We start from the raw sequence: 6,707 nt of genomic DNA on the forward strand, positions 1-6,707 counted from the left end.
ATATATATATATATATATATATATATATATATATGTATGTATGGTAGATGGATGAAAATGAATAGATGAGTAGAATGCACATGACTAACAACAAAGTTTGTTTCACAAAATTATACAAAACAATAATCAATTATCTAAACTTAACCATGACATCATTTTCTTTATTCTCTCTTAAATCAATATGTTTATCATCACTTTTTTCATCGTCATCATCAATAACTTTTTAAAATATTTTTAAATTTTCATTAGTAGTGGATTGGACTAAATTTTTTCTATTCAATGAAAACTCGTATTCTTTATCTAACACATTAGATTATTTCTTCATTCTTTTGACACACTTCATTTATAGCTTATTATGACATATTATATCAATCTCTAGGCTTTGTGTTCACCACTAGAAGCCAATTAGGATCTTTGTTTTAACATAATACACTTGTTGAGCTTGACTAGCTAAGATATATGACTTATTAATCTTCAATTTACAGTTAGTCTTAATAAAAATAAATTCATATTTATCTTCTTTGTATCCTCTCCCTTTGTAATACACATTCCACCGATCACATTTAAATAAAGTGACATTATTTTTACTAGAGTAAATTCAATAATATTTTTCAAGACACCAAGTAATCCAAGTTACCTATATTATGGTCACATTAATTTGACATCCCTACCCATAAATATTTAAAAAATATATATATTTTTTAAATTTTTTAAATAAATTATAAAAATAATTAAATATAATATAATATAAATTAAATATAAATTAAATTTTCATTTTCATTAAATTTAACCTAATAAAATATAAAATTAATTTTAATTAAATTTAACTTAATAAAATATAAATTAAATTTTAATTTTTTGTGAGTAATGAGTACTCGCAGATATGGATAGTATGATACCCACACCCGACCAGTTTATAAGTGGGTATTAAAATACTCATTATCTGCAAATAATAAATACTCACGAGTACTAACTATCCACTACAAATTTTATCCGTGGATACGCACAAACACATGCATTTTTGCAATCCCTACCTCCATCCATATGACAAATATTTTTATCCAAATTTTTGATACCTCCATCCATATGACAAATATTTTTATCCAAATTTTTGATCAAATGTTCGTATATAATTCTTTTAGATAGAAATAGATTATTGTTGCATATTTCTTTATAAACAAGGTACTAATTGTCCTACTTGAAGATCGATAATTGCCAATTCAATAAAATAAAAATTCTTTTCTAATAAAAAGATTTTCTTCTATCAATAATTTGCATACAACTTATGTTAAATCCCATCCCTATCAAAGAAAAATAGTATATTACCAATTTATAAACCAACATCCTAGAGTATTTGTGCCTCATGCCCATGCAGGATAAACATAAACAGGAGTGAATATGTTGCTTATTAGAGTGTCTACTTGGCAATTCTTCAAGGAAATTGGCATAAATGAATCATTCTTTATGTTTTTTATTTTTATAATCTTATGTTTTTATGTAGTATCATTGTTTGTTTGGATGCAAAAACATGTCTAACAATGAAAAACAAAGGCTACAAAGAATGAAAAAAAAATGAAGCAAAATTATAGGCTTTAGGATTACTTATTCTTCGAAAGTCAGGATAATAAAGAGTATGAGTCCAAAGAATTAGAAGATTTCAATCTTCAAGTGAAAAAGATGAAAAATACAATTCAAAAAAAAAAGATAGGTAATTAACGAGACTCTTACGAAATGTATAAATGCTTGGGATTAGTTTAGTGACATTTTTTATTTTTTAACTTTTTATGATTCTTTACTTTTGTATTTTGTAGATAACAAAAACTATTAAAATTAAATCATTACAAGGTATTGTTAAGGTATTTGTATAACTTATTTTTTCTGAAGTTAAATAAATCATTACAAGGTATTGTTATAGATTTGTTTTTCTAAATTTATTGTAGATCAATATGCGATTAAGATGAGCCGTGACGTACCATTAATGCAAATCTCTTAAAGAAAAGAGAAGAATTAAACTACTTCCAAACTTCCATCAAATGGGTATTATTAATATTTAAAATTTTTAATTAATATGTCTATGATTACATCTTTGCATTTATATGATATTATTAATTATTTATTTTATTATTAATGGTTTACTCTCTTTTTTTAGGATCAAAATCCTTAAAGATTATCGAGGATACTACATTTACTGTTATTTTGTAAATGCCGTTTTAATTTAATTGTTTAAAAGTAGAATTAGGTCTCATCTTACGTATACATGTCTGGATTTGTTGTTTAATATTTTAGTTTGTCATATATTTTATATTTTATTTATTTTAATTGATATTAATTTTTAACTTTTAAATGTGATTTATCTATTTATTATGACATGATAGTTATTTGTGACAACTACACATTATTCTAATTTCCAATAATAAAATATTAATAATTAAAAGTAATTAATTAGTAATTGTCACAAAATTTTACAATAGAAAAATAATACACTAAGACTCAAGACACGACTTATCCGGATATATATAATTAGTCAGATTCACCGGATACTTGCACTTGTGGTGGTCTCTACTGCTCTGCAGAGCCCATTGTCAATGAGTTTCACCCTACCACTCACAAGGTTAGCCTTAAAAGATCTAAGGCCTCTTGTTACCCTCACCGCTTCAGTCAGTACGCTCTATATGAGACTAACTGACTCTTTAGAGTGTCAGCAGTGGCGGATCTTCGACCAATATTTTGGAGGTGCCAAAATTTTGGTTGAATTACTCTTTTGTTTCATTTTTTGTTAAAAAATGTCAAATTGGTCTTCTATTTTTTTTTTGAGCTTCAATTTGGTCCGATGTTTTTAAGAATTGATGCAATTTGATTATTTTCGTTAAATTTCTTGAAGCTGAGCAATGATTTTTTATCATGATTGACTCTAAGATTAGGTCAGTTACACAAACAAAGCAAATCATCTTTATTCACAACTTCAATTTTGATTAAAAAATCTTGATCTGATTCAGAAAATTTAACGAAAAATGACCAAATTACATCATTTTTTCAAAAATCGAGATCAAATTGGAACTAAAAAAAACTGGAGGACTATCTTCACATTTTTGAACGAAAATAAAAATTAAAAGATTAATTTCAAAATATTTATATAAACTGGTAAAAACATTGTATTTACTATTTTTAAGATAATAAAAAATAATAAAATTATAATTATTGTTATCATTATAATTATAAAATAAATACAAATAATTTTTATAATTTTAATATAATTAATTTTAATTTATAATAGTTAAGTTTCAAATAAAAATAGTCAAATAAAAAATGATTAAATTAAATAAGTGATCACTTGAAAGATAATGTTAATAAAATAATTAATTTTATTTTTAAAAATATTAAAAAGGTAAAATTGAAAATGTGAAAAACAAAAAAAAAAGAATAGAAATATATTAACTATAGATATATAAAAATTTTAAAATATTAAATATATTAAAAATATTAATTTTTAAATATATATTAAAAATTATATATTAATTAAATTATGTAGATATAAAATTTTTGGGGGGCCATGGCCCCCTACGTCCCTTCATAGGTCCGCTTCTGGCCCAGTCAAAGTGCAGCTTTCCACAATTTAGGGCAATTAAATGTTCAGTCCTGGGAGCGAAAGCCTCAAGTTGTTGGCAGTCTGTAATTTCTATTTTTTTCAGAGGTACAAGTTGCTCTGGCAACTCTCCTCTTAGCTTGGGACAATCATCCATATAAAGTGTTTGAAGATTTGGAAAAACACCTGCTTTGCATTCCTATTTCTCCCATTGTCCCATACCGGAGAATGCCAATACTCACTATCCCATAAACGTTTACTCACTTTGTAGAGACTTAAATGAAGAAGAGTTGCTCCCATAAAAATCAGCATCAATACTCACTATCCCATCAAGTTCATAAATACGCAAGTCCTTCAGAAATGGCAAAAGTCCAAAGGGAGGTAAACGTTCGCAAGAGTCACATCCATGCAACCTTAAAGACACCAGGTTCAGTAATGAATGTAACCAGTTTGGAAATTGTTTGCCAACATAGTTTAAGATTGCCAACTCCTTTAAGTTTTCGGAAGGTTGCAGATTATTAATTACCTCCTCTTCTTTTTTCCAATCAATAGACTCCCGATTCCCTCCCCATCTCAACTCTAACTTCACAAGGAGTGTTTTATTCTTCATATATGCTTCTGATGCATCCACTGAATTTCAATATTCTGTAGGTCCTCGATTAATAGGCTTCCATCAAGGTTGAGCTCTCCTAGTTGTTGAATACCGAACTCCCTGCCATGCTCAACATTAAAGGATTCCATTACTACTGTAAGATTCTTCAGTTTTCCCAAACCCGGCGGCAACTTTTTCAAATTATTCGCTAGCAATCCAAGGAGACACAAATTCGTGAGTAAATACAAATTTGAAGGCAACTCTTCCAAATACATACAATAGTTCAACTTCAGTATTTGCAAGTGGGAGAGTGAACATATCTTTCCAGAAAGCTTTTGTATTAAAGTATATGAGAGGTCTAACAATCGGAGATTCTCAAGATTGCCAACAGAGTCAGGCAGCTCTTTAATGTTATAGAAATGAGACAGAGATAAAATTCGTAAATGCCTAAACTTGGAGAAAAATTTAGGTATCAACACAATGACACCCCAACGGGTGAAAGGATCAATTCTCATACATGTCGGCATAAATGTACGTAACCTTTCCGTGTTGCATGGGATTTCAAACCCATCAAAATATTGATTGTGTCCAAGTTCAACTGAATAATGACGAGTTACTTTTTGTACCTTCTCTTTTTGACCAACTTCCCACCTAAAGTATATGCCTCCACCAACATACTTTGCCAAATCATTTAGAAGGTCATGCATCACAAATACTTCTTCCTTTTCACCTGATTGTTGAAAGAAGGATCTTGATAGTAGATCATTGAAGTATTGTTTGCAAACTTTTTCTGAAGGACAATGTAGGAGATTTTCAGTCATCCACAAGTGCGTCAAATGCTCCTTCTTAAACACATAATCCTTGGGGAACAGATCACAGTAAGCAAAGCAGACCTTCAGATGGGAAGGAAGGTGGATATAGCTCATTGCTAAAGCAGGGATAATATCACAACGCTCTTGTGAAAATTCCCATATTTCACTTTGGAACACCCTTTCCCACTCTGAAACAGATGATTTGTTGTATAATAGACTTCCCATTGTCTTCAATGCAAGAGGTAGTCCTTTAAATTTTTCAACTATCTTCTTGCCAATCTCTGTGAACTCTAGATTTTGTTGAGTATCATCGTCTTTAAATGCATATTTAACAAACAAGTTCCAACAATCATCTTCTCGTAATTGCTTTAAGGAGTGAACTTCTGACCGCATGGTAGAAGCAACTTCCTTACTGCGTGTAGCGACTAGAATCCTACTCCCTTGGACTCCAAACATGAGGGGCTTCTGCACTTCTTCCCAATTACGTTGGTTCTCGTTCCAAACGTCATCCAACACGAGAAGAAATTTCTTCATAGTCAATTTTTCTCTTAACCTTGTATGGACCATCTCTAAATTTCCACTATCATCAGTTGATTTAGTAACAGCCTCAAGACTTGCTTTGGATACTTTGAAAACATCAAATTCATCTGAAACACAAACCCAGGCTTTGACATCAAATTTAGCCTCATCCATATTTGGGTCATTGAATACATGTTGGGCAAGAGTGGTCTTACCCACTCCGCCCATTCCCACAATACAGTATTGATGGCGGGTTAGGATTGTTGGTGTCGGATATCAGCCAGTCAACGATATGTTTTTTATCATCATCTCTGCCATATATATCAGTTCCAACAACCAACGATGTTGTTTGTGATTTCTGTGGCAATTCATTGCTCACCCCAGATCCAACAGTCGTACCTATTTTCAATCCTAGATCACCACTTTGACTTGAGAGAAATTCTAGTTTGTCAAAGACTTCTTGCATCCTAGACTCAATTTCCTTGTTATAGGAACTAATAGAAGAAGATTTGAAGAAATTGAGTACCTTGAACGTATAACATGCAGAGGTTTGAGATTCAGCAACCACTTGTCTTTTGAAGAGCATTTGTATATCATCCGAGAGATCCTCTGCATCAAGGACAGCATCTTTGACCTCAAACAACCAGTTTCTGACATGTGGATTCGTGAACTGCTTTCTCTCTGCATCATCAGCCAGAGAATGGATGGAGTTCAGCTTGGTTTTCAAATTGTTCAACAACTTCTCATCAAGCTTTCTTGCACGAAAGAAATCGAGAATTTGGGAAGAAGCTAACTTGTTGAATGCAACATCAAGGAAAACAGAAAGAAGGGCACCACCAACAAGTTCTAATGCCATGCTAAGAGACAATGATGAGTGGATTGAAGTGCTGTATTAGGTTTTGGCAATGAGTCGGTGCAAGAGAGGTTAATGGAGTAATCAAACTGACAATAACATATTCGATAACATTTTCTTCTTCGTTGCTTGGTCAAATAATAAATTTTTAGTCTTTCCCAGATCGCAATCTTCAACAGCTGTATTCATTAATGAATATTATTATTATTATCTGAAAGAGTGAGTTGTATACTGCTATAACTATGAATCATGTTAAGAAATATTTAAATACACCGACTAGCAGATGGAAGGTGAGAGAGCTTGAACGAAAAATGTAAATATAATATATTCGTTCTATTTCAACCTATA

The 6,707-nt window shown here is 30.6% G+C and overlaps 1 pseudogene; it reads right to left on the reverse strand.

The window, feature by feature from the left end:
• Nucleotides 1-3,591: 3,591 nt before the first annotated feature.
• Nucleotides 3,592-6,489, reverse strand: LOC146880839 (putative disease resistance RPP13-like protein 1; annotated as a pseudogene).
• Between the last annotated feature and the right edge of the window lie 218 nt (nucleotides 6,490-6,707).

The sequence above is a fragment of the Vigna unguiculata genome, chromosome 11 (assembly GCF_037176805.1).
Source record: "Vigna unguiculata cultivar grain cowpea cultivar isolate G323 ecotype 2 chromosome 11, ASM3717680v1, whole genome shotgun sequence".
NCBI lineage: Eukaryota > Viridiplantae > Streptophyta > Magnoliopsida > Fabales > Fabaceae > Vigna > Vigna unguiculata.